This window comes from Meleagris gallopavo, chromosome 14 (genome assembly GCF_905368555.1).
Source record: "Meleagris gallopavo chromosome 14, MGAL_WU_HG_1.1, whole genome shotgun sequence".
NCBI classification, from domain to species: Eukaryota; Metazoa; Chordata; class Aves; order Galliformes; family Phasianidae; genus Meleagris; species Meleagris gallopavo.
Window position 1 is genome coordinate 17,104,244 of NC_139417.1, and position 26,950 is coordinate 17,131,193.

General features: G+C 42.4%; 1 protein-coding gene across 11 annotated transcripts in view; it reads left to right on the plus strand.

Moving 5' to 3' along the window:
• CHL1 (cell adhesion molecule L1 like) overlaps nt 1-26,950 on the plus strand; it is a 108,683-nt gene that overhangs the window by 27,088 nt on the left and 54,645 nt on the right. For 8 of the 11 annotated variants that reach the window (XM_085235706.1, XM_085235705.1, XM_010718741.4 and 5 more), the window contains exon 2: nt 1,765-1,875. The gene's annotated coding sequence lies outside the window, so the exon portion shown is untranslated. Of the gene's footprint in view, nt 1-1,764; nt 1,895-3,107; nt 3,129-12,477; nt 12,632-26,950 lie in introns of those variants that run through there. The other 3 variants (XM_085235708.1, XM_085235709.1, XM_003210190.5) reach the window with 3 other exon arrangements.

Genomic DNA, 26,950 nt, shown 5'->3' on the forward strand with positions numbered 1-26,950 from the left:
TGTGATTTTTGGGTTAGATTAAAAATAGGGGAAGGAGAGCAGAAATTGTAATTCCCTCCTTAGAATCTCTGATTAAAATAGTGTTGAGTTCCTTCTTTTTCATGTCTCTAAATAAAAAGTGGGTTTTTTATTTGGAGAAGATGTTTTAATCAATTACAGGTAAATTGGCTTAATGCAGAGGTAGTCAAGGAGAATGGCAGGAAGTCTGGGCCTGATGTAATGACAGCATCTCTGGTCTTGAACTCTATAAATATAGTCCTGTGATAAGATGATATCTTGGAAATAGCCTTTGTTTTGCACTGCTTGCATCGTTTTCTACTCTACTTTTTAAGCTCTGGTGAGTGGCATGGGTCTGGGCTTGAGTTTGTTTCTCCTCTAGCTGAGGCATGTCTTGTACTGCTTGGATCAGGCTTGGCTGGGCTGTACCCAGCTGGCACAAGCTGTACATCAGGCAATTTGCATTTGGCATTACAAATTGCAGATGCATTACTTTGGAAAGGTGAAGATTCTCTAAAAGGCTGTAGGCTGCCAGCAGGAGAGTAAACACTTCTGAGCTAAAGCCTCAGTAGGCGTCAAGAAGGATTAAGGATCAACTGGAAGTAGAAGTCCAGTTCCTAAATCAAAGGAAATCCAAATTCAAATCCAATTCCTAAAGCAAAGCTTGAGGAATGTTTTCTACTCATGTTGGAAAACATAGTTTATTGACAAATGGGTTGCACTCTGAAATGTGTATGCTAGTGAGTTGTGGTCTGATGAAATCAGACACTTGTTTTGACAGGAAGGTTCATATAAATGCTCTGTGTGTGCCCATAACCACAGAACCTACCTGGAAGATGAGAGCTGTGTGGCATTAAGCATAGGCATGTACATCCCTGCATGCTAATTCTGGCTACGTACACCAAAACAGCAAAGTGTTCAAATACGAGTTGGGAAGGCTGTGGGAAAGGAGGTGTGTGTGTGCTTGGGGAGGAGGGCTGGATCTGTCCGTGGGGGGAGGAAGTCTGTCTGCAGGTGGTGAAATGAGATGTGGGTCTCCTCATTCTCACTGCTGCCACCAACGTGTAGCAGAGCATCGTCACAGTAAGATGGTGAGCAGGAGCCTGCAACAGCTCTGCAAGGAGATGCCAGCTGAAAAGCAGAGGGATATTGTAGTTGTGTCTACCAGGAGGGATACTGAAAATGCAACTCTTTATCATCTTGTTTGAAGTAGAGAGGAATGTTATTGGGTTGGGAGGGAGAACACAAAAAAACAGCGAATCTTGAATACGCTCTTCTTGCATGAGAATTTGTACTTCAAATGAAAGTAACTTTTGGAAATTACTTTGAAATCTTGTATCTCGTTGGTGGACTGTAGGAGAGTAATGACTGATAAGATTTATTGTTTCTGCTTTTGTGTTATCTGGTTGGTACCATTTAAGCACTTTAGGAAGCTTGTAATCTAAGGACACAAGAAAGGCAAAGAAAGAGGGAAAACAGAGCAATGGAGACGTGCCTCGTTCCAAGGTCACAAAGCATTTTGAGAATCGGAGTCAGGTCTTCTAACTTAAGCCCATTTTCCTGTTCTATTTGGTATGCTGCATTTATCATTCAGATGTACAAAGCCCCATCTTATTCCAGCTAAGAGGAGGGCAGAGGGAATGAGTTCAAACTCAGTGATGTAGAGGGGGGGGGAAAAAAATGAAAACCAAGGAGTGGCACTGATAAAGATGCTGTTTTTAGATGAATGCAGCATATGACAACTCACATGTTTGTCTTTCCCTGTAGATGCTGTAAGGTGGGGAGAGTGAATCCGGTGTGAACTGCGAATTGACCAAGCGCCAATGAAGGAGCAGCCGCAGCGACTGCTGGGAATCCATCCTTCTTTGTTTCTGAATGGTAACAGTTGGAGTCTTAAGTATGATATCCTCATTGGAAACTTCCTCTTTACCGTGCTTACTGTAGTAGCATAAATGTGTTTGTGTAATTGTAGATGCTTTGGAATAATTCCATGTGATTGTGTATATCTCTATATAAAATATTATATAAGGCTAAGTCCTAAGCTGGGCTTTAACTTGTAGTAGGTTCTCATGGATAAGGAGCTTGTGGTTTTGTATGTGAAAAAGCCCCTCAAATCCATTTGGTTCTTCAACCTGTTGGGAGAAAGTGGTGTAATTATCTGGATTAATTCCAAGCAAGTCTTCCTTCCTGCTCTCCAGTGGTGGTGGCCATTGGGGCAGTGAGTGACAGTGCATTGCCCCCTGCACCTTGCCCTCCTTACAGCTGAAGAAGCAGGGAAGGAGCAGAGCCTTGGTGTTGTGCGGCCAAGAGGTATTTATTGGGGGAAGGAGGTCTGGGAGCCTCAGAGGTGTTTTCTGAGTTGGACTTCACTAGAGTTGTCTCCTATGGGAATTTCAGTGCCCTTGGACCTGTAAAGAGATGTACATAAAGAGAATAAACACACTGGCAACAGTTAGGATTCTGTTTTCCTTAATCCTATTTGCTACAAATCTATATATTTTTGTTCTGTTTCTTGTTTGTGGCTAATGACAAGAGATGTGCTACCAAGATGTGGAGCTTAACTAAGCATTTCTCATTTCTTTTAATTAATGGGAGCTCTAAGACTTTTGTACAGCAGGAATTATTTATTACTGCTTTGGAAATACTGTTTGTTCTGCTTGTTTCTTGTTGGTCTTTTTGTTTCCTTTATTCTGCTCCCTGCCCTTTGTTATTGCAGAGGGCAGAGTGGAGAACATTGCATCTACTGCTGAATTTCATTTTGTACGTTGTTGTGGTCTCTGAAACTCATACCAACAAGTTGCTGATAAAATGAGGTCTGTCAGCATGCTGCTCTAACTTTCTTCAGTAGGAAAATTTTTATTCTTGTATTGGTGCCAAATTTATTTTTGTTTGTATTCAGTGGTAGTTTCAGATGGGAAATAACGTACTGATTTCTGATAAACCTCAACAAATCAAGCAGTGGAATTTGGATGCCGTGTGCCTCCATAAAATCTAATTGCATTTTGATTCTCCTCCCTTAGGAGAAGCTCTGAACAGGAGCTGACTGTGCCAGTCCATAAGTTAGCTTAGAAAGTTTCTCTCTTTCAAGACCAACCATCTGGAAAGGTCGTCCTGTGAAGGCTGCTTGTTTGGTAGGTCTGTATGAGCAAAGAGAATAAAGGTTTCCTCTGCTTTTTTTTTTTTTTTTTTTTTTTTATGGGATGATTTGTCTTGATTATTCTTGCATAACCCCCCAAAACATGTGCTTTCTTTTTTTTTTTTTCCCTAAATGAAAAAAAAAAAAGTTCCTCCTGTGTTTCCCATGAGCCTATCACATGAGCTGGGCTTCTCCATTTCAAAGGAGAAATTACTGGAAGTGTAGGCGTAACGTTCTGAGCGTAAACTGGCACAGATTGTTGTCTCTGACCTTCTCTCCAAGCAGGAAAGGTCACCCAGTGATGCAGCTTTTCTCGCCAGCTGTGTGCTCAGCCCCATGCGTCAGAGATGTGCGTGGTTTGGAAAGTGTGCTGCTCTCCTCCACTCTGTTCACAGCTTTCCCGTTGCTCTGCAGGCTCCGCCCTTTCCCCTGGCTCAGTCAGCCCCTATCTGGGATCAGCCCTGTGACCAAGGGATGAACCCGGAGCCATTCAGTTGGGGCTGAGTGTTAAGTTAATATATGCTCCCCCATCTGCCCAGCAAATATGTGCATTTACACAGGGCCTCTTTATTTAAACGCACTCCTCCTTTTTCTCAGCTGGGGGAATTGTCATTAAGATTTCATTGCGTTGTGATACATTTGCTTGTAAGCCTTCCTATATTTAGAATCTGTGGGTCCACTACGTTTGAAGAGATGTTCTGCAGTTTGAAAGTTAGTTGTCCCATTGTTTGCATGTAAAATTCAGGGCACAGTGTGTGAAGCTGCCTTTGTAAATTGGACACACCGTCATGTTATTTTCTACTCTCTAAAAGCCACAGAGCTGCTGAATGAAGCTCCTATCCCGAGGAGAAGAAAGGGCTCATTAAAAGCTTTAGCTGCGATAGAACAAATTGAGCTTCAGTGCCTCCACATAAAGATTATAATAACTGTAATAATAAATGAATTAATAATACATTACGGGAGAATTCCTCCAGTCAGGTTGTCACACGCTTATCTCTGAAAATTGACTTTAGGGAGGTGTGTCACATGAGCTAATGACCTTAACTGATGGATTCAGGAGTTCTCCACACTCTGAAATCCACTTAAATTCAGTTTTCTGTACTCCTGACAGTCTTCTAGAGAGACGTGGGATAAGTAGATCCGTTCGGTGCGGCAGGCTGGGAGGCTCCTCTTTGCTGAAACAAGGCAATCTCCAGCTTTGTCTTCTGCAAATTGGAGTAGGTTCAGCCCTGACCACTTGCAAGGGAAAATTCAACTTGGCCGCTGCCTTTGTCATACAGAGAGCGTCCATGATGTTGAACCTTTAAAGCTCATGCTTGTATTTGCCCTGAACAAATTCTCTCTGCTGGAGCTGCAGATGAGAAAGAAATACTTTGTGGTGTGATGGAGCTGTTCCTGTGCTCTGTGGGAAGTTCTGGGGGTGGGGCAGACTGCCCAAGAAGTGGGAGCTTGGGGATTTCCGCTACCTGCCCTGCTCCAAAGCTGGCTCTGTAACAGCTATTGGGCACCTGTGCTGTGCTGAGGGGAAAACTGCGTTAAGGGAATTGACTACCCAGACATTGTAACCCATGCTGGTTGTAAATGGCATCTTTAAGCACCCAATCGCCTTTAAAATTAATCCATTAGTCACTTCTGAGAGACAAAGCAGCCCTCCAAAGCCTGGGCACTGCAGATGGAGGTTACTTGAGTGGTGAGGTTGGTAAGTTTTTACAATTTGGAATAACTTTTACTTGGGGAACTTGTTCATATGCCCCAGTTCAGAAAGAAATCAATGGGTTTCAAATTCAGATCACGGTGAAAACGTATCCTTTTACTGCATGTTGCACTGAGTGCTGCTTCTGGATGTCCCCATTTATACCAGCCAGCAGGCACTTGTAGATGTTCTGGGCAGTTAGTTTGCATATGTAAACACTGACTTTTGCCCGTGGAACTGTGTGTGTGTACACATAAATATATATATATAAAAATATAAAACTTGCTCAGCATAAAAATTCAGACAAATATCATCAGTGGTTTTCTTATCAGTGCATTGCATCATGTGTAGTAAATTATTTAGGCATTTTACTGGAACAAAGGAAATCATACCAGGAGTTTTATTCTGGAAAACGTTGAGCTTGCTTGTGAAGTTGCACAATACGTGGCTTGCTTTGTTTGCTGGCTGATGAGAGGATAGCTCAACAGTTGCTCTAGTTTGCACTGGAATTCTTTTCTTTCTCAGTGCATTGCCTTGCTATGGTACATTGCTGTCGTAGATACAAACCAGAAAAAAAAAAAAGTATTAAAGTAGCAAAAAAGGTAATCTATTAGTGTATCAGATTGTTATGGCTCCAGCAAATGACCAGAGTGTTGCTCATGCATCACTTGAAGTGGTTGTGCAGGGAGCTGAAAGCCCAGTTCTGTTTTTCAGCCCTCCAAGCAATAAAAGAGGCAGTTGGCAGTACTGAGGATTTTGAATTTTGGAACAGAACAAATGGATACCTGCTAGGAAACTGCTAAAATAGCAATAGCCTGGGGCTGGCAGTGTATAAGAGGGGAATACGACTCCACCAGCCAGATGGGTGCGGTGCCTCCATACGATTTCTGTATTGACTGCTGTCAGAGGAGGAGAAAGGGCTGAATGTTATGGCTGTTCTTAAATTTTCAGAAACGAGACCAGGCTCATTAACGCTCTCATCAAATGGCTTTCAGTTGCCATCAGTCTGACTTGTATTTGAATTGATGACCTTGAGATAAAAGGCTTTTTATTCTATTACCAATCTCCTGAGCCATCAAGTCTTTAATATGCCGTGTAAAATCAACTTTCAGATGGTATTTCTTTATATAATGTTACTATTTATTATTAACGATGTCTTATTTTGTGCACTGCTGGCTATAATTGTGCAAAATTCTACTTGTGTTATTTCTATTGTTTCAAATATATCCGCTATATTGCTATATACATGGAGAAATAGAGGAAATAGGTTGGTGAGAGACTGTGATTCAGTGTCATATAAACGAGTTAATAAAATCACAGAAATAAAATTGAACATCAGCAAAGTTCATGTATCAGTTCAGTAAATTGAAATATAATATTCAGTTTTGATGCTGAAATAAGCTTTCCTGGAAAGTACCATACAGGATTACCAAATGTACAGTAAGTTAAGGAATATGAATAAGTATATGCAACGTAAACTAATGCAGTGAAGGAACTGTATTACATGTCACCCTCTTCCTCCTGAATGGATTAGTCTAGAAGACAGTCGATGTTAGGAAACCAGGGAAATAGGGATGCTGAGCAGAGCTGTGATGAGGGAGATTTTTCTATTTTAATTTTATTTCGATGTGACCTTGCAGAACTGGGGTGGAAGTGCCTTTATGAACAGAATCATTGTAAACTCTGAAGTATGGCAGCTGATTGTCCATAGATGACCTGACTTCAAGAATGTTATCTTTCTTCAAAATGCATATTATATAAGGATGATGATATGCTGCCAAATGATTATTTCCTCATTATTTTTTTCCAGTGGAGATAATGTAAAGCATTATTTTCTGGATGTTTTTGACAGCAAAAGTGCTGGAATGCAAATCTGATCCAGAAGCTTAAAGGGTCGTCTAGGTGACCTTGCAGCCTTCCAGTGAGGGTACCAACAGCCTCCTTGGAGATAACATAATCCATTGATTAACTTTCTGTATAACTCATAGTTTTAATTGTATCTTTCCTTACTGTGCATTAAAGCAGTTACTTCTCATGCTTGTGAAGTACAATCATAATTTTCTTAATTAAAACATGTTTTATGTTGGAAGATAGCCTTTATGTCTACATTTTGGACCTCTCTTTTTCATGGTTTGGGCAAATACCCTTCTTTCTAGGTCATGTTTTCTAAACCTGATATGAATAATTACCTTCCATGTTCCGTGGTTAACATCTGTTAGCATTTCTCAAACCACCACTTGTCTCTCTGGCAGACTCCCATTGCTGACTCACGTTTAGGTTTTATCCTTCCTGACCTCTCTGTTCTCTCACTAGTGCTGCCTACCTTACAAAGCGCATCCTCAGGTCGGTGTTTATTTCCAAAATAGGCTGAGCATTGTGTACTTTTTTTGCCTAATTATCTTTACAAGTTTTGATGTTTTAGCTACACGCTGAGATCACTTGGTATGCTGGTACTATCTTCCCCAGGGCTTGAAGCTCCTCCGTACTGTATCTCTGTGTTACCAAAGTCATTCATGAATAACTGGGTCAAGTGCAGTCCCCTGTGGAGATGGACTGGTGTTTTCCATCTGTTTGGAAGCAGACGGGATAGTTTCTCTATGACTGTGTTTATTCTTATTGCATTAGAATACTTTTTTTTCATCAAAAGGTATTTAGCTCCTCTTATAATAGTGTGATTATCCTTATTTAAAAGAGAGGGAGAAAAGATTGGGTTGACGTGCTTAGTGCTTCACAAACGCATTTTGTTTATTTCTTCTCATGTTATATTCCTCTGGGTTCTTAATTCCATTGCTTGACCACTGTTCCTCTGTCTTCCAACGTACTAAATCCAAACTGCATAACATTCCTCTTTCCCATTTCAGTAGCGGCAGCTTTTGGCCATCCCTGGGACTCAAAACTTTTCAGATTAAATGCTAATAAAAGTACATTAATTAAAAATGTGGGGATGATCAAACCAGAATATGGAATCATAATTTTGTCTGAATATTGTTTGTGGTAACCAAGAAGAAAAATATGGAAAGCAAAGCGATTGCTTAGAGATTGAGGGTCTGTGACCCAAATTATTACTGTTACTGCAAATATCGTGTCCTGAGGGATCAGTAACCCTTTCAGTCTGTAAAAGGGTGAGAAATGGCCTTGTTTCTGACAGCCTGAAAAGGCTTATGACACCCCGCTCCAGCCTTGATGGCGTTAACCAGAGTGATATTTCTCTAGAAAAGAACAATCCCCACATGGGCATTGCCTCAAGCTGACATGGGCAGTGGTGATGTGCCAGCTCATGTTAGGCTCAGCCCTGGGTTTTTCTTCCCAAATCCAATGTGCTTTGCAAAGTGCTTAGGGTGGTAATGGGGAAACGTCTGCTCAAGTGAAGGTTTGGATGCATGGACTGCTGTGTGCCCCCCCTCAGCCACCTGTATTGTGGTAAGGGTGCTCAATGCGTACCGTTGTAATTCCTGGTCTCTGTGCCACCTGTGCACACCAAGCAGACTCACAGAATGATGCCTTAGCCAGCCAAATCAACTGCTTGTTAAAGCTTAACCTTGGAAGTGGTTGCAACTCCATTTCCTCAGATCTGATGTGTAACAGAATGACACTTCGTCCTGAACGTGTCTTGACAGAAATGTGACAGATTACTTTGGAATTTTCTTCAGATGCTGCTGTGCTATTGAGATAGCTCCTCAAAACCCATCCTGTCATGCTAACTCGAAAATTGTTGCAGTGGAAATTATTCCTATGGATCTATAAGATAGATTGTTGTTCAATTGTGCTGACAGCTGGTGCCTGGTAATCTGTTTACGTGGCTGTGCTGTCTTCCTTGGCTGTGCAGCGACAGCATTACCACAGAGCAGATATCTCCTCAAGATATCTCACTTTGCATATTTATTCACTGCTGCCTGTTTGGGGCGAAGAAGTCCTTTCTTTCTAAGCACCTCCCTGCCAAGTGAGCGTTCTGTGTTCTCCAGAAAATCCTTGATTGAATCAGAGTGTGGTTAAAAACAAAAGGGAAAAACAAACAGACAAACTTATTACTACATGGCCTGATGTACCTTTTTTACTTGACTGTAGTTGCTGTTTTGTCCTTGCATTCAGAGCTTGGGCTTAGAGTATTCCATCTACCTGCTGCCCGAAGTAATTTGGATAAAATTTATTATTATTAGCATGCAGAAAGGGCAAAGCCAATTGCCACATGAGTTCATTACAAGGAAATTATTTCCTTATACATTTGCTAGGAGTGAGCCCTAAGTGATGCTGGCTCATTAAATCCAAGAACTCAGATACTGTCCTCGCTCCTCTGGATTTAATAGGCATGCTTTTTCTGAAGGGTTCTTTCTGTAATCTGCTGCACGGCACATGCAGACACCTGCCAGATGCTCGGGATCCTCCTGCATCTGATGGGGCTGAGAGCCCAGTCAAATATCAAAGGAGGGCTGTTGGGGCTGCTGCTGCTGCAGGGGCTTTCACATGTACCCAGAGCTCAGGAAAGAGTGCTGCAGGATAAACACTTGTTGTGGTCTTGCATCAGCTGGAGGTCATGGCAGGTCCTGCCATCCCATGGGGTGAGAACACGGGGTGAGGGGTGGCTGCTAATAGGGAACCCCGTGTTGTTCCCAATGTGCTGTGTGTGGAACAAAGGGACACTGTCTGTGCTCATAATCTGTCATTTGGAAATTAACGAACAAATGGCAGGCTGCAGATGGGATGGCTATGAAACCTCGTAGAGTAGGCAGGAGCCGCTTTCCCACCGGCTGCTTTCTGCTTAATGATTTAGTTTTGAATTTGAGTGAGTCTTTGTTGCTGCGTGGTCGTTCTGGACAAACTACTTGCTGGGGAGATAAACCTTTTGAAGGGTGTTTCATACCTACAATAAATACTTATTGCCTTCAAAAGACCTAAGGAGAGTAGAAATCCTGTAAGTTAATGGTGGAAAAGATCTTGGTTGTCTGTTGACCTGCTCTGTGCCTACAGCATGATTGTTTTCAGTAACCAACTTTAGTTATCTCTCCACAAAACAGATTTGGGTAAAAAAAATTGATAATACCCATGAAGCCCAAAATTACTGGGAGAGTAATTCTCCCCAGGTGACTTAAAACTGAGCTTTTTCTAACAAAACAAGGTATCCTGTAACCTCTGAACCTAAAAGCCTGACTTGATTTTCTACTGACTTGCATCCCCCATCGCTCTGTATGAGGCAGATTTCAGGCAATTTCTGTCTTCTCCAGCTGACAGGAGATAATGCTGGGTTACTCCCAGCCTAGATTACATTCAGGCTGTCTGCCTTGCCGGCGACTATATTGGGATTTGCCATTCAGCAACCCTCAAACAGCATTTCCAATGTACTTTTTCTCAGTAGAGGTGCTAGTTTGAGAATTTTCCTTTGAAAATTCCCCCTATACCAGTGACTGAGAGGTTTGGATAGATGGGAGAGACCGCAAAAGTGTAAAAACCTCATTTCCTTGACAAGCTGTTCTAGAAAATGGTACTTTTTCCTCTGCCAAAAAAAAAACAAGACCAATTCCAAATCTCATCAAATCAATTCCAGTGTTGCAACCTTTATTCCCTAAATGCTTTTTAAAAATTTTTTGGCCCAAACCCTGCTCATTACACAGGATTTTTTTTTTCTCTCTGATGGGTTTACACCATAGGCTTTATCCATGGGTGATGCCCAGGAGGGGGTGCAGTGTGGGCACTGATGGCTCTGGGGGCATGTTGGTGGGGATGTATCCAGCACCCATATTATGTATCCCATAATATGTCATGCAGTGGCGTTATCCCACTGTGAGCATTGTGAAAGTACTGGGGCAGGCACAAGAAAGTGCATGCAGAACTTGTTTGCTGTTTGCTTTGCAGCTGAGAATAACTGCAGCCAGCTCCTGATGCCACTCATTATTAAATGCTTTCCTCAGCAAATGGGCTTGAATGCAAACATGGCCTTTGGTCTCCCTCTAAACTGGTAATGCTTTTGACATGTTTTTTTTGAAGTTCTCCTTTTGAGCTGTAGCCTTTGGGCTCCCTGTGGTTTGCTGGCGATGCTTGGGCCCAAAACTTTATTTTTCCCTCTTGCGTGAAGTATTAAAAATCAGTGAGAAAAGGTTGCTTTAGTGCAAGGATTAACTTGAGCTTCGGTCTCTCTTCACTCTGTTTTCTGTTCCAAGTCATTCTCACACTTCCAGAAGGAGGGATCTGTCATTTCAGAGCGCTGTGTCTGGAGGGAAGTACAGCACAGGATCCCACAGCTGTGCTCTGAGTGTCACTGGAAGGTGATGTTGCCATGGGGCAGCAAGCCAGCACGGTGCTGTCAGCTGAGGAGAAACTGAGGGGGGAATGGTATTCTAAATGAAAGGTTAAAGGAATTGGATTTCTTTGGAATATTTTTCTGCATAAAATCGAGTTAGGTTGGTAGACATGCAGAGAATAATAATGGTTTTCAGTCCTAAGTTATTAATGCAATTGATTCAGCTTTTTCATGGGAGTTGTCCTTCACAGATCATACGTGTACATCATATGTACGTGCTAGAAATAATAAATATATTATCTACTAATGGATTGGTTAGATAACATCACTGACTTGTTTTTGATGGGAGATTACAGCTCTGTTTTTCCTATTTCCAGTGCTTGGTGTCAGACAGATTGTCAGATATCTGTGACTTGCTTGTTGCTTTTTCCCATCTTGAAGTCCAGTGCTTTTCACCCATCTACAGCTCGTCTCAGTTTCCCATTTGAAAAAAGGCCTAGAAATACTGGCAGGTATTATTGAGCCGGCTGCTCAGTGCCAGCAATTTGTTGGTGTCTCACAGGCAGGTGCAGCCTGACACCCACTAGAGAACTTAGAATAATCTAAAATAATTTACTGAGTGAAAACTTAATTAAAAGGAGAAGGTGCCATACTCATAAATTGGTAGAGAGTGTTCTGGTGAATCCTGAGATCTCTCTGAGAGGAACCTGGTTGTCTCTGTAATGCAGATTTACAGCCTGGATACTCTGTGTAGGTAAATGTGTGCTAGAAAGTCATTTCACACTGGTCCTGCAGAAGCTGTGCTAACAGCCAGCAAGCCTGGCACGTACCTGTTGGAAGTGATAGCACCGGGGGAGTTTTAGCTAATTAAGCAGGAAGCAGTGGTGGATTATTGGTCCAACTGTTCCAGTCTGAGGCAGACTCTACCAGAGGCTCTCCTGCAAAGTGAGTGCAGATGTAGGTATTTTCTGTGGAAAGCAGAAAGAAGACCTTGAGGTTGCCATGACATTCAAAGACAGAAATAAGCTGCATTTTGGAATACGTTTTAAAAACTTAAAAATATGATTTACTCAGCTGTGATGCAGGATGGAATTTAAAATATTTATTCAAGTTTGATTGACTTCTAGGAGCTCATTGAATAGCAGGCAGGAGGACAAACTCAAATATCCTAAAGATTAGGTTTTGCAAGTACCATATACAAGGAAATACAGGGCTGAATACTTTCCACTGACAAATGTGGCTCTGCTGCCACGTGATCCGTATTCCCAACTCCCGAATGCATCACCCTGAAAATTGCAAAACTAAGTATTAAGAAACACGCCTTTAAAATACACCAGCCAAGTTCCTTAAAAGGATCTGAGGAAGGATGACTCACTACTCAAATGGCCATTCATTGCATCTGTGGAGCACTTCAGGTTAAATTCTCTGAAATAGCAGTGATTTCTTGTAGAAGCTCCTCCGTGTTATAAAGCTGCTGCAGCAGCTCAGAGCAAGGCAGGAGAAAGGCAGCAGTCATCAGCCTTGTGTGGCCGTCCCAAACAGGAGGAGGAACATGGACACTCATCACTAGAAGGTTTGAGATTTGAGTTTATTAAAAGCAGATCTGAAGCAGGTTTTGGGTGCTGACAGCTGTTTGGTTGCTTGGGTCACCAGAAAGGAGCTTACATGAAATATGGTTTTCTTGTCCCAAGGTGTCACTGATGGTGGGTGGGGCAGAGCTTAGGAAACATGACGATTTGTGAGCCCATTTTGCTGAGATGATTGTGATCCATTGAGGTGTGGACTGTAGTCACTATTTCATATCGAGGCATGAATTTCCACGTGCTGTTTTTTCCGTATAATCTATTTGCTGCTTTGTGCGACACAGCCTTGTTTACTGCACATCTTGGTTATAAGATCAGATATTTTCTTCCTGTCAGGTCAGTATTCTCAAATGCTTAGCCCAGATCTTTTATGTCTCAATAAACCTGCTATTCAGTCTCTCCTTGCTGTACCTCTGCCAGTGGGGGACTCCCAATGCACCCCTGTGCGTGGTGCCCTTCATAACTCAAAGCACCAACAGGGCAGAGTGCAAGCGGCAGAAGTTCAACCAATGCATAGCTGGTAGACCTGTGTTTGTTCTACAATAACCAGAGCTTTTTGGTTGCTTGGTCTGAGATTGCAGGTACAAAACCACCCCAGCATATTCTTCGGGTTGCAGTAATAGCATGTGCTGGGAAATGAGCGTGTGTTGGCAAATACTGCGTTTTGCTCTGACTGTCAGTACATACTATGACACTGTGTGGAAAACAGTACAAGTTAGCTTAATATCTGCTATTAGGTGTGTTTGGATTTTTAAAAAATGCTGTGGCATTTTACAATTTGTATAATGCCCTGAGATTGGGGAAAATAAAGGGGAATATTCTATTTACAGCAACAGGATCAATGCTATCTGTAAGCATTGATTCCTTTGCTTTCTGGCAAGGTGACTTGCATTCTTGTCTGTCTCCCACCCTGAAATCCAGACCTTCCAGTCAGATATGTCTGTGTGTTCTACAGGTGTGTATTTTGCAATGGTAAACTGATATTTTCTTTTACAAAATACAAGAAGAATAATTTTGCCTTGGGTAAATTCTTTCCTTTGGAAATTGAGGAATGCTTCAGGGCTTGTATCATGAGATGAAACAGAAATCTGTCTTGGTAAGATGTGAGCAAATTGTCATGTCTACGACAGCTGAAGGAAAATTAGCAGGAAAAGAAATTGTACAAAAGAAAAAAAAACCACCCAAGTACAGTAAAACTCTCAGTTAAAACCCATGTGTTCTATGGTTTGTAGAAGCTGGAGCTGTGTGGAGCTGGCACACATGGCACTGTTGGGCAGAGCCTGTGACCAACGTGTTATTAGCGTGCATTTCTTTACAAATCCTCTTCTGGGTGGGAGAGTTGCATAACTTAATTAATGTGAGCAATACTAATTATTTAGGATCTGTCATTGCACGAATGATGATGAATAATGCAGATACTGCTGCGGTGCTAAATGTGGCTGCTGAGGATTTTTTGCCTTTTCCCCTCATCATCCATCTCGAAGTATTGTGACGTTGGGTGACACGGATAAACCTGAATTCTGTAATTAAGTCTTGTTTTAATGATCCTGGAAAATATTCCATTTTGCATGTTCTCATCCTATAAAATATGGCTTAATGAGTCTTTCAGCTTTCCTATCAGCTTAATACGCCGCTGACATTTCTCCATTTGGATAACAAGATGCAGTAGGATAAAATTATCTTTGAAATGCCCCATGCTGGCATATGTAGGTTTGCATATTAGCAGAGATATTTCTGTGCCATTAGATCAGTGGCTTCTCTTCATTTATCTGCAGAAGGCTGGTCAGGCCTATTGGAAGCAAGTGTCCCCAAAAGACAAGAGAGGAATTCAGTGACTACAAGTTGATTTTTTTTCTAAGAGGATTCACCTTATTTTCCACAAGCATTGGTGTGTTTAGGATTTTTTGCACTGCTGCTTGCAGAAAGCAAGTTTTAAGCCTCCTTGATAGAATGGCTGGCTTCTGCATTTGTAAAAAATAATAATAAAATAAATCATATTTGATGGAAACAGTGACTGAATCCATGGGTTTCAGCCCCCTCACCATGAACTGTACACACAGTCAATTAAATTTGTGCTTACAGAGGGAAATCTGGGATTTTCTTATTCTTTCTCCAGGACGCAAGCACACTTGCTGGCTGCTATGTAAAGCAAAAGGCAATTCCTTGTGTTGGCTGAGGGCAGAAAGAGCTTGTGTGCATAGCCTCATTTGTACAGTTGCTTCCTATGAAAGGGGAGTAAACTGATGGCCAATGCTCTTCCCAGAGGGAAAGATTTGAATAATGCTCCCGGACCCCAGAAAGGTGATTTTATTTCATCTTTAATTCAGAAGTAGGATCTGAATATATTTATTTTATCCTCAGAAGCATATGAAAGACCTATTTCCTGCCATAATCTTCTTTCTCTATTGCTGTTGGAATGGTTGAGGAAAATAATAACAAATTGCTGTATCTTATGGTTTTTGGTATAGAAGAAGCTTCCCAACTGAAGTTATTGAAGTTACAAACCTCTTCGGGGTGATCTCTGCAGTACAAACCAAGATGGCATTTCCAGAAAAGGAGTGAATGCAAGGCTTATTTATTTTGTTTGCATTCAGAGGCTTTCTAACTAGAAAGAAAGTACTCTTCAATTTTCCTAGTCAGATTTCTTAGAAAGGAAAAAAATGGTTTGAAAGAATTGACTTCAATTTCTAGCCAAAGGCCAGATGAAGTGATCACATATAAGGGTATCAGGTGTGTTCTATGTATTGAATAGTAGAAAAATCTGTTCTGAAGCATAAGTTAACGCTATCACATTACAATTTTTAGCTATGTATTTACAATCATGCTGCATTTAGTAAGTGTGAATACTTACATTCCAGAGATTTGTTATCAGATTGGTAATAGAGCTTAATTTTGATTAAATACAAAAACTTTGTGTTTGAGAATTGCTCTGAATTTTGTGCCTCAGAGGCATGAAGTGGAAATGAAAAAAGCATGAGAAGATGAAGAAGAAATAAACACCCCATTTGTAGAGAAAATGTCTTTATTTTTCTTCCCTAATTTACCATAAAGGTGTATATATAATAATGGAAACAAACCTATTGCAAACCAGGAATACATGGCACATACTGGGGTCCCGTGGAAGCTTTTTTTTGGAATTGATTATTATAATACTGAGCTCAAATAATAAGCATGATGTTTTAGTTAGGCTACTGATATAATGCAAGCTATTTCTAAGCAAAAAAAGCAAAAAAAAGATGAAATTGAACCAGATTTATAAGAAATGCTTCAGAATATCCTATACATCTGGCTATAGCAAATGAGTCAGAAGTACATTATTGCAAATAATTTAGCTTATTAGGGATTAGTCACTGATGCAGTCATTAGAAAATCCAGTGTAGAAAGCTTTAACTCGTCCACTGTCCATCCCTGACTCCTTTATCTTTGGCCCCAGCAGCAGTTGTTTCTCTCTCCTGCACCAAAGCAGTCGTGTTCTCTAGGGACATCTTTGGCCAATGTAGTCCATAATCCTCCATAACAGGCTCTCAAGAGGGCCTTGGTACTAAATGCTCTTGGTGATTAATAGTATATGCAAAATAGATCAGCGTGCATGTCCTGCCATGTAATAAATGACTGAAGTATGGCAGGGAATTGCTCCACAGGAGAACTATTGGCTGAGCCCAACTTTCTAAAATTCTCAGTATCAGAAACTTGGATTTATCTCTAGGCTTCCCTATGCACGTGGCCCTGGACTGTTGCCTCTGTAGGGTGAACTCAGTGCAGACCTGCAAGGGTGAGGAGTCAGTTTCCAGGTTTTACTTGGGGCTCAGTTGGTCATGGAGAAATATCAGCACTACAAATGTGATCTTTGCCTATTAGAAAGACTTTGTGGGTAAGCAGGAGAAAAGAATTGCTTGCCTTTTTTTTCCACTGTTGCCTCTGAAAGAATGAGTAGAGAAGATGGGCACAAGAAGTTGTAGTAGGCTCTTAAGGTCCCTATGAGAAGTCTCTCGAAGTTTGGGACCAAATTCCCTCTGATCCATCTCCTTAATTAAAAGCAGCAAATGTTCCAGGAAAGCAAAGGACCATTGACAAGGACATACTTGAGACTTGTAACCCACCCCATGATTTTCTCAGGTCACGCTCCACATTTGTAAGCATTTCTTTGGGTGCAGGAGGAGCACTGGTTCATGTGTGCATCTGGTTCAGCATTATGCATTACGTCCAGCAATCTTGCTTGTGTGCCACATATATCATTAGGAATCACTACCCTACTTTCTCGTTTCATTAGGGATGTTTTACATTAAGTTTTTTTAATATGAGCTAAATTTAAATATTCATTATTTCTATGAGTTGCATGTCAGTAAGCTTTTAATATGCTGTAAGTAAAAAATAATAATCTCCTCATTGCTCATCACTCTCTTCGTGTCCCACTTCAGCTTGAGCACAAAGGTCATCCAAGTGTTGCTTCTGGTCTGTTTCATTCCCTCGTGGTTTCTGGTTGTGCATTGTGTCACTGTGCATCTGGATGAATCTCTCAGTCCTTCATCCTTGAAAGCCAATTTTCTTGCAACTTTCCATCCTAAATTCTCTCTTTCAGATTTGATTAATAACGTATATTTTGTATTGTAAGCTGTGTGAGAATGCTATCCCACTACTTCCCTTAATGCCATGGGAGTCCTCATTGCCCTCCTTGGTCCATCTCCTGTCACTGCTGAATGCAATTATCAGAAGACAAGTTTCATTTTAATAACCTTAATGCAGTTGGTTTCCCTGATGCTATGATATGCACACTACAATCTTATGGTTTTATGCTATATTGCATCTGGGTATATTCAACTATGAAGTTTCTCATATCCAGGTTAAAGAGAATTCTGTATTGATCTCCCTTGAACAAACTGCACCTTTTGCTTTCTGTACATTTAAATATTTCGCTGCCAAGAGGAGCAAATTGTACTGTGAGCTGCAACACAGCAGACGTTGGCCTTTAGAAGCTGATTGCTTTTCTCTGCTGGCCTAAAGTTTCTCTGTATGAGTGGTATGCTGAAGGCACAGAGTATGAAAATTAAGCTGTCACTACTGATAATAGCCTTGGAATGAAAGGTATTTTCTTTTCATACAGATGGACTTCCTCACAAGCCCAGTTTCTGACGCAGATGAGATACAATTGCTAATTTCTCACTACTTGATGAGTTCACTGCCCTTAGTAGGGCTATGGTGATTTCAGGGTGGTGAAAGAGCTGGAGCAGAAATAGTTCTAGAGAGAAACTCCAGCACTTGATGAAAAAATAATACAATCAATTAATAGATAATCAAGTATTAATAATTCAAGTGAGCTGGGGGATGAATGTTGTTAATAATTAAGCATTATTCTGATGGATTGAAATTAATCACAGTATCACCTCTCTATCTGGAGGCACACTAGTGATAAGTCTGAGTCTACCTCCTGATGTAATGGATGTCCTTAACCCACTCCAACACTGGCTTGTGTTTTGTGACTCAAAAGATGTGGAAAGCATTCCCTGTGTGTTACCTGCATTTTTACAAACATGCAGGGAGAAATCTTTTTTATCTGCCATTAAATCAGTCCCTTTGGGATGTATTTATTTTTATTTTTGGAGCGGCTTAATTCCTGTTAGTGCCCCATTCAGGGGGGCTGTGAGAGGTGTCAGGATGGATGAGATGCAAGTGAGCTGTCCCAGTCACCTGAGCATTGCAGGTGAGAATGGTTATTGCCAAAGAGAGAGACACTATGCAGATACAGGAAAGATCTGAAAGGCTTTGACTGAACTAACCCGAGTGTTCTGAAGTGGTCTGAGTAGAAAATGGCACGTTGGGTTGGCTGAATGCAGTAACACGTGAACCACTTTGGAAGTATAGTTGGTGCATCGTCACCGAGGGCACTACTCAAAGTAACCTTGGAATAATGGATAAACGAGAAGGAAGCATCTTATTTAGTGGTCTGATCTCTTACAAGTGCGTTAATTTTCCAGGTAGTTCTAACCTCCAAGATTGAGGCATTGAAAATACTTCTGTCTTGAAAACAGGATGAGACTCATGAGAGGATCCAGAGACTTCCAGGCTTTTGCTTGCATTCAAGTTCTTCTGCTTCCTGGCACTTGTTTGACACTGTCTGAGTTTTTCTGTAACTAGTGCATTATTTGCTGTCACTCACGTTCCAAATGCGTGCTGTTTGCAAAACCCACAACAGTACTGTGTAAATACTTTGACCTCCAGAGCTCCATCATCTGGAGTTGGGACTGCCTTTGTGCAAGGTGTGACTCAGTGTCAGCCAGGCACTGGGGCTGAAAGGGAGCCCTGGAGGGGAGCAGTGAGCTGGCATTGCAGCAGGTTGCTCCTGGTGCAGCGATGTCAGTGACTGCTCTTCAGGCTGGTTTGTTCTAAAATTACAGAGAGGCACACGTGGGAACACCAGAGAGGAGAGTTCCTAGAAAAGCTTCCAAGTTTTTCCTATCTTGGGTTCTTAATGGGTTTATGTGGTAAAAATGTTAATTGAGTAACATGGAATAAAAAAAATAAATCAAGATTTGAATGAAGAATATGAACAATTAGATTTAAATGATAATTAGATTAATGGAATCTCTTAATTACTTGTATCATTTACTTAATCTTCTATGTTAAATTCAGAAGCATCTACAGACTAGGAAGCAAGTCCTCCTAGAAGGTCTTGTTGAGATAATTGAAAGAGGTGGCAGATTAATCACAGTCAGTGTGACAGAAAGGAGAGGAATGAGCAGTTTAAAAGCTCTGTGCTGGTGTTGCAGAAGGCTCTGCTAATCATAGGGAGGTCTGGGAGAGAAGAGAAGGTCGAAACTCAGCAGCAGTATATTGATTTTTCTAGGAAGGTTTCCTTTGGAGAAGGATGCTGAAGGAAATGGTGTGATTTCAGTAAGAGCAGTGCTCCCAGCTCAGCATGCCATGACCTGTGTATCAGGAGAGATGTTCGTGAGAGCTCTTCCGACTCAACCACTCCAGCTGTCCTTGTGTTGAGTGGTGTCACCTGGTCTCAGAAATGCAGCTGATTGCAGGGGGGTGGAGATGAGCAGACGTGCACTGGGATGCTCGTGCCTCACTGCTTTTGAAATCAAATCTTACTGGTGATGACAAGTGAGCTGAAAGGGTTTGCTGCTGTAACCTTGTCCTCTTCTTCATGTTTGTGCATGTGTAGCTATATATATTCATATCTACCTACACACTTCAGATGGCTTCAGATAGTCCACTTATCTGAAATCTTTGTGCTGTGTTTGATCATAAAAAATATCTCCCCTGTGCCTCAGCATCTACACAACAGGGGAAGAATTCTGTCTGCTCCCTTAGGATTGTTTTGAAGGCAACTATATGAGGAGTTTGGAAATGAGTGACATGAACAGGGGGGAAAAAGGATAGGAATCTCTGGAAAAATATATGTTTATAAAATATCTTACAGTTTTAGATTGCTGTTCTTAACTTTCTGTCCTGAGTGGTTATTAATTTCGTTTTTGGGGGCAGTGTGGGAGTCACAGTGAGCGTTTCATAGAGGATGTGCCATGTAATGGTGCTGATTAACATTCACACGAGGTAGCTCAGAGGTGCGGGAGGGGGGGAGGAGGAGGAAGACAGCTTGGCAAGTTTAATAAATGCTTTAATAAGTGGATCTGCTTCTTCACTGCGTGGGGAGAGTACACAAACCAAGAAGATAAAACCAAAAACCCTCTCTGGGATTTTCAAATTACTGCTTGAGATTGGGTATGATATTAATGTGAATAGAGCATCCGAATCCCTTGAAATCCTGATCTCAACCTCATCCAGCGCCTGAAGGGCTTCCTCCCCTGGAGAGAGCTGTTTCTGGAGAGAATTGGGACCTCTGCTCCTGCGCTGGGCTTCAGGGGCTCTCAGGGTTTGGGCTCTCGAGTCGTGTGATTATAAATAAGCTGAGCTGAGTAAAGGGCTTAAAACCATGAGTGAAACAGGAACTGGGGGCTGTTTCCTACCTTCTGCAGAAGGCAAAGCTGTGTTGGTGGGTTGGAGCTGATGTCTGATTTCCCAGGATATCAGCCCCACCATGGGCACAGAAGTCACCTCCACTCTGTGTGTTCTGCAGTGCGTCGCCTTTGTGGCCGTCTGTCTGCTGGGCATCAGCGCCCTTCTGCATGGATTTGTGCTGTGTACCATGCCAGCATTATGACCAATAGAATATGAAGCAGTGGGGGAAGGAGGTGCATGCTATTTCTCACTTTTTTTTTTTTTTTTCAAAAAATCAATTCTATTTTTATTTTTATTTATTTATTTTTTTCTTCAGAGCAGGGTTCCTATTTCTTTATATATTTTGTTACTGTAATGAGTTTTCTTGGCTCCCCATCCATCAGAAGTCTTGACTTGATGATGTTGCTGGGAAACAGTTAAAGGTTTAAATTATAAACTCTGAGAAAATCAGCGATGCATGATTAGTTGAAAATTTTAAATATAATAGTCATATTTTTTATGCTGTGTACAGTAATGTCTTCTGCCAGCTGCAGTGTGACTTTTAATACATATTAATAGACTCTGTTTTTACATCTTTTGCCAGACAGTTGTGGCATTAAGGTCTGCGTGTATAAATTAGTCATTTGCTGAAAGAAACCAAAACACAAATGATAAGGTCAGCTCTGTGCAGAGATGCAGTTCCAGTGTGTTGCCCATGCACCCAATAGGATTCGAGTCAGCTTCAGATTTGTCAGCAGAATGAAATAAAGAAGGAGCTGGGTGCTGCTCCAGGCTGCCCACCTCTGTATGCTGCTTATGTTTCTCAGTGCCAGACCAACAAGGCAGATTTTGCAGGAAATCCCGTTAGCAAACAGGAAAGGGTGCTCACCTCTGAGCTGAAGGCAGCAGCTGCTTGGGCAGTTCATTGCAGAGCTCAAATACCCCCTTGTACCCCCTTGCTTGTAATCGCTTTGGTAACCTCTGGCGTTGCTGAGAAGCCTAGGAAGTAATCTTTAAAAATAATAATTAAGAAACTGTGTTTTTCCTTGAGGTCTTTTGAGCTTTTCTCAATCATTAAGTTTTCAATAGTAGAGGCGGTAGCTCTTGGATTGTGCTTAATCACAATAATGATCAGCGTGCATAACGAGCTCTGCAGAGCCATGGCTTCGGTGACACATCTGCAGCTGGAGCAGCTCTTCTCACCTTTGTCACACCCATTTTGAGTTAGGACTCCATCCATCACCTTTGCATGGGGCTGGTCCTTTGAAACAGTTGCTCTGTAGTGAAAGAAAAGTGGCGGTGATTTCAAGTGCCAGTTACAAGAGGTGGGAAAACTGCCTCCTGTTACTCACTGAGATTGTTTCTGTTCAGCAGAACCTCATTTTCCCAATCCAGAGGCTCTGCAAACTGCCTCCTTGGAGAGAAAATGGAAGCAAATTGCACTTGAATACTTCAGAAAGAAATGTTTTGAGATAAGGTGGAATCTCATATTGGTGTGTGATAACTGCCCCACTGTGCTGTGTCATTGTCATTGCAGGTGGAGCGGGGTTCCTCTCTGGAGATGGAGCCATTGCAGGTGGAGTGATATATCATTAACTGACAGCTTGTTAATTCTGTGATGTTATGAAATCTCCTGGGCATGTAATTGCTACAAGTGTTTGCTTGACTTTACCGCAGAGCTTGACTTTATACTGCAGAAGTTTGTACCTCATGAAGTTCTGTCTTGGCTATAAAAATGCAACTATTAGGAAGCAAAATGTTAGTTCAAGAAGTACAGATGAGACTAAATGCATTTAAAAAAAAAAGTAAAATGCTATGCTTTAGAATTACAATTACATCCATCCCATGTCACACTGATGATATCCACTGCGGAAGCTGTTGATTCCCTAGCTGGGGGGTAATTTCCCAGAGCTTATTGCTGTTGTGGTGCTCCCAGCATTGATGGGGGGGACAGCAGGAAGGGAGCATGGCTGGCAGATATTTTAAGCTATTATGTGGTTTGGGAGTAGTTTACACAAGGAGGATGGAGGGACGTGGGTACTGTAGGGAGCTCCATCACTGGTGGAGGACTGCAAGGGCATTTGGGGATGGCATTGGAGTCATGGGTTTGAGGTCAGCCCTGAGTTCTGCAAAGCCTTGGAGCAAAGGTGGTGTGCTGTCCTGGTGATGAAATTCAAAGATCTACTCCTGGCTATTACTGTGGAAGAGCTGATGAGAGCAGCAAGCCGCAACGGGCAGCTCTGGAGTGAGGATGAAACCATTGTGCAAGCACTGGAGCTGAGTGCTTCACGTGTTTGCTTCTCCTGCAGCTTTTTTGGAATGCTGAGCTGGCACATTAAGGGCTTGGGTTAAACCCAGCCTGCTTTGCACAGGGATATCTTGTAGCACTGGTCCTGTCTATGCATCTAGAAACACAGCAGCCAGGCTCTGGGCCATTCTGGTTGTTTTCTGTGTGCTTTCTGTTGCCCTGAGAAGCGGAGCTGGAGATAACAGGTAGTGTCTGGGTGGATCCTCCTGGCTGCAGCCCCAGAGATGATGGAGAAACTGGAGAGAGCCGCTCCCAAACATCTGGAGTGCCCAAACTTGTCCCGGATTACACAAGCTTCAAGTGTTTAGGGAAAACGCTGATTCTTTGAATGTGAAAGCAGTAGTCCCTGTGCCCCGCAAGACTGCTTTAAGTGTAATTTAAGGTTAGCAACTGCAGAAGGCATTAGCTGTGAAGGAGGAAACTCATTTGTCTCCACTTTGGGGCTTCCAGCGCAACAGTTGGAGATAAGAATCTGTCCCTTAGAATTCTTTGTTTGTTTGCATTTATTTGCCTGCTGCCGGTGGACTGTGCTTTACTGGAGAAGAGAGGCATTTCAGGCATTGCCTTTTTCTGTTTCTCTCAGGAAACACTGAAGTGCAGATATTTGGAAACATTTTTAAACATATATATATATATATATATATATATATATATATATATATATATAATATATATATATATATATATATATATATATATATATATATTACTGTAATACCACACCCCACCCCATCATGGTTTTCTTGTCTGGTTCTAACCCCAGCCCTGCTTTGCTTTACCGATCTCTTTCACTAACTAGAAAGGCTGGGAAAGAGATCTGGTGCACACAAGCAGAATTCAATTTGTTTCCTATAGAGACAGAAGGTCAGGCTTGTTTGTTTGTTGGTTTATGCCTGTGGAGGTGATGTCAGCCAGGAGTATCTCTGCTGACCTCAGAGCACAGAGTGTGGTGCAGATCAGAGTCCTCCTGTGCACGTGCACTGATGCAAATGAACCACTTGCACCATGTTGTATTTTGCAGTGGTTCTTGTGTGTGTGTATTTTATACGTATAAATAAATATAGGTGAAGTTTCTTGCTGCTATTTGTATTTCTTCAATAAATTTGCACTGGGAGAGATCAAGCAGTTTCGATCCCCCCTCTCTCCCCACCATGGGCACTGTGCTTTCCATGCTGCTCTCTCATCACTGCAGCTGCTGTCACCACCGCAGCATCTCCCATTCCCCACTTGGTGCTCAGGGACCTGGTGCTGCTTTTATTCCCTCCCCAGTGCATTCTGCTTCATCAGCGTGAGTTCCCCTGCCCTGTCTGTCTCTGCCCGGCACCAACCTGAGCTCATCTGCATCCTTGCTGCTCTGACAGCATCAGTGCTCTCCTAGGAGCTGTTCCCTCTCTCATCTACATCTGACAGCAGCTGCTTCATGGCCCCACATGGCTGTACCATGCTTGTTGGTGTCTGCTCCAATTTCCTCATGTACTCTTCTTGCTGCTTCCTGCTTCCCCAAATCTCTCTCTCCCTCCATCTCCTTTTCATTATCCAGGTCGTGTTGATCTGTACAGTTCCACAGCGCTGCACCCGTTCAGCTCCAACCTGCTCTCATGTCTGCATGCAGGAGGGCTGCGAGCATCCACGCTCAACAAGCATTTAATGATTATTCCTTTTCCTGTTCTATTTCAGACGTCAAGTAGCATCAGGTGGAAGAATGGGGGGTTCGCACCAAGTTGACTCTGCTGTTTCAAGTCTGTGTCATGCAAGGACCACGCAGGGATGAGTCAGGACAGCTCTGCTCTGTGACCCCCCCCAGGCACATTCAGCCCTGGTGCTGTGTGTTCAGCCCTGTGCACTGTTCTCGAGATGCTCTGCTGGGAGTGCAGGTGGGAGGGGAAATCCGTTGGCACTGCTCCTGGCTGAAGGCACGCAGCATCCCATGGTGCTGCTGCAACTGGCTGTGCCCATGATCCTCCTCTGCTGGCTAAGGAGGATCTCCAAATGTCTGAGAAATTCAGATTTCTCAAAAATTCTTCTCTTGACGTTGTGATACCCATCTCCATTCCCATCCTGTATGCAGACCTCGGTAGCTGTTGTGGTCTGGCATTACTTACCTGGTCAACTTAATGTTTGCAGTTATAGATGAGAGAGGGAATAGAAGAAAAAAAAAAAATCATTTTATCGCTTTGTGAAGCACTCTGCCAATTTTCCATGTCATAGAAGAGAGATGCCGTAGTCTGTAGTTATTACTGAAGTCTAATTATGTAAATGACATAATTTAATAATGATTATTAAATCCAAGCAAGTTTTATTTCTTTTCCTCATTATTGATGGTTCTCTTTGATAGCAAGTGACAAGGTGCTTATCATAAAATTAATTTTCATGGAGACGTTGCATCATTTGGGATGCTTCAGGCATGGGACTGAGGGTGCTCAGCCGACCTGTTATCTCTGCAGGAGCAAACGTTGTCCAGGAGGACAGCAGGAAGGGGAGAGAAAACTTGCACAGCAGCAAATATTTAATTAGGAGAGCTGCTTGGGCTGCCTGGTTGTGGCAGCTGCTTAAACAGAGATCTGGGCTTTAAATAACTGCAGCTAAATAAAAGGAGAAGGAGGAGAGAGGAGGGAAAAGCTCAAAGGGCATGGGCTGTAATTGCAAAAGCAGTTTTCAGTTTCCCATTGCAATGCCTTTACCAGCCATTAGTGCCTGTTTGCAGTGTGGGGTATCCATGGGTTATGGAAGTACTACTGCAGCAGTGTGTCATCTGCAGCTCCTGCTGGATCTAATGAGAAAGGCCCCCACTGACTGTTCTGCAGAGTGGAATAAAGCAGAATGCAATAGCTGGAAGATTTGTTCCTTTCCTGCATTTGCTGACCAAATAAGAGCAGCAGCTCAGCTCGGGGGTTTCCTGTGCTCCAGGGACGTGTATAGGCTCAGAGGGAGCTGCAGAGGAGCACAAAGGAGGCAGGAGACAGGTCAGAGGCATTGGAAAGTGAAGTGCATGAAAGGCCTTGTGTAGTGTTTGGCTTTTTAATAAGCGACTCTTCTCTGCAGCTTTCTGAGCTGTTTTCTGATCAGCATTTCTATGGCACATAACGGGATGTGAGTTATGGGCGAGGACGGCAGAGTAATGAGGTGGATCTGTCCATGTGTGCCATACAAATGAGATGGAAAAACAACGTGACCGATGGAATTTGTGACTTCTTGTAAAGAAAAAGGACAACATGTGGTGCTATAGAAGTTCTGTGCAAAGTGTATGGCACAGTTTTCACGTCCACAGTGTGGGAAGTGCTTTTTCCCAGTGCGCATGTAATTGATTAGTACACAACGTCTGCAGACAGGCTGGTGAGCAGAAGTCACACTTGTTCTGAGGAATATTGTGTTATGGGCAGAATGGGTAATGAAGGCCACAATTTTGCAATGCTGATGTTGAACATTAAGATTCTCTTTCCAATTTTATGCAACCTAACTGAATTCAAGCAAAATTCATCCAAATGGATGCTTATTGATGTTGTACTTTAATTTCCAGCAAGATGGAGGAGGATACAGGAATACAGAATGTGAAAAGAGACTTGTTTCAGCTTCCACTTAGTTTGCCTTTAGGAGCAATAGCTGTTTACTGCTGTTTGTAGAGGTAGTTTGCTTGCAGTTAAACCCTTTTTCCCGTTCATGTTGTCACCATGCTTTGAGCACAGGGAACTCTGAAGCAAACCCAGCCCTGTGCTGTGGAAGCCTGCTGAGCTGTGGCCAGCATGGTGGGAGCTGGGCATCAGGGTGAGGCTCCTCCAGGAGGTATTGCTTCACTGTAAGGTGAATCATGAGAAAGCTCATGATTTTCCTATTGTTTTCTGCTTTGAAACAGTGAGAATGAGCATAGAAAAGAAGAAAGTGCCTTTGCTGTGCAAGTTCCTTTTGCAATCAGGAGGATTTGCATCACCTCCACTAAAGGAGGCTGTCGTTGGCAGTCTGATCTGAAAACAAACTGCAACCAGCTTTCATTCCCTTGGTGCATGGTTGACACTCTGTCCTTTCCAGTCATTCAGCCCCACCGCTACCGTACTTTATTTTGTGC